We start from the raw sequence: 1773 nt of genomic DNA, 5'->3' as shown, positions 1-1773 counted from the left end.
CCCCCCACACACACACACACACACACACACACACACACACACACACACACACACACACACTGAGGGCGGCGCGGGAGGGTGCCCATGTCTCCACCCTCTCCTCCGTGGGAGGATGTCTCCGCATCCCAAATTCCGGGAGCGGGAGCCCCCTTCTCCAGGGGTTGGGGGCCCTGGCGCTGACTCGGGGCTTGGTGTTGGGGGAGAATGGAAGGGGTTTCCTTCCCTCCCGCAGCTCCCCCTTTGAATTCCCCGAGTCGGGCAAACCCAGACCTATACTCCCACCGAGGAGAAGGGGAGCGCCGCTGAGACCTCCACCCTGTAAACCCACCCCCCTACTGCCTACTCACCGGCCGGAGTCGGCCGCAGCAGCTGGAGCCCCCGCTCCTGGCCCGAGCGCGAAGACAAGTGCACCGCCGGGCAAGGGCGTGTGAGCCGGGAGGGTGTGCGCGCGCCGCCGCAGAGCTGACCCCCTCCCCGCCGTTCTGGGCCCCGCCCTGCCGCCCGGGGAGGGGGCGCCGACCGCGCAGAGGGAGAGGCAGCCGGAGGCTGCCACCGCGCGGCCCCCTCCCCCGCCACGCTGCTCTCGAAGTGGGGGGCGGGAATCCCCGTTCTGGTCTCGCGCAAGCCCCCTCCCCGCAGGGGCGTGCCAGCAAATCTCCTAGGATGCTCAAAGAGCCGGGAGGACCCTCCGCCGCCGCTACCCCGCGGCGCTCATTTCATAGACGGGGAAACTGAGACCCGGACCGGGGGAGCCTCTGGCCAAGGCCCAGAGACCCAGCAGCACAGAATACGGCTGCCCGCCTCACTCTGGGGGCCGCTCCCGGGGTCCGGGGAAGGAGCAGAGGCCAGGGAGACAGAAGGCAATTAACCTCCCCCAACACACATACCCTGAGTGGGCCTGGAGTTACAGGGGGAACCTGGGGGTTTCGAGCAGCTGGTGATATTGCCCGGGCTGGAAGGTCCCAGTGAGGAAGGAGGGACCCGGGGTGGTCAGAAAACAAACCACAGAAAACTTCTCCGTGTTATTGTTGCATAGTGATATCCTGATATACGCCCTCTTCCCGCACGATTCCGGGACCCCGCCGAACATGAACCGCAGAGGCCTGGATGGCAGGGTTTGTGAAGGTCACTCTGCCAAATTAGAACAATGCGGCTCCCGAGGTCTGGGTCACTAGGGGATGGGAGACTGAGCCTAGGGCTCAGCCCTCCAGTGACTTTGGCTCTGCCCAGGCCCCTGGCCGAGTCTGTTTCTCGGAGTGTCTGGATTGGACAGCGCCCACCTCTGGGGTCCCTACAGCTCTCGGGAGTCTGTAGGGCTGCCGGCTACGTCTTCCTGGTCTCCAGCTCTCCCCCTTACCTCCAGGAAGCGCGGCGCCCTCTCAGACCACTGTCTTCTCCCTCTTCGCCTTCTGCCCCCGCTGCTCCGCCCGCCCCGTCTCTGAAACAGCCCCCACCCCCTTCTGCCTTGGCCTGGGGTGAGGGGGCTTTCCTCTTGGGAGCCAGAAGGCTTCTACAAGCCTCCATCCTTTTTGTTGTTGTTGTTTTTTTCCCCTCTTTCCTTCCATTCATTCTAAAAATAGCCCTCCCCCTGCCCCACCCCTAGCATCTCGTGAAAGGTAATGCTCTCCCGGGCGGGGTCCTGAGGCGGGGATTCCGCGGTGCGGGCTGGGCTGGTGGAGGCGGACCGCGGGGCGGATGGGGGGGCGACTGGGAACGCTTTCTCCCCCCTCCCATTATGTGTGTAAGCCGCGCTCAGAGGGAGCCGCCAGCGTG

Source organism: Lipotes vexillifer, unplaced genomic scaffold (assembly GCF_000442215.2).
Source record: "Lipotes vexillifer unplaced genomic scaffold, Lipotes_vexillifer_v1.1 scaffold469, whole genome shotgun sequence".
In the NCBI taxonomy this organism is placed as follows: domain Eukaryota; kingdom Metazoa; phylum Chordata; class Mammalia; order Artiodactyla; family Lipotidae; genus Lipotes; species Lipotes vexillifer.
Note: the sequence above shows the minus strand (reverse complement) of the source record.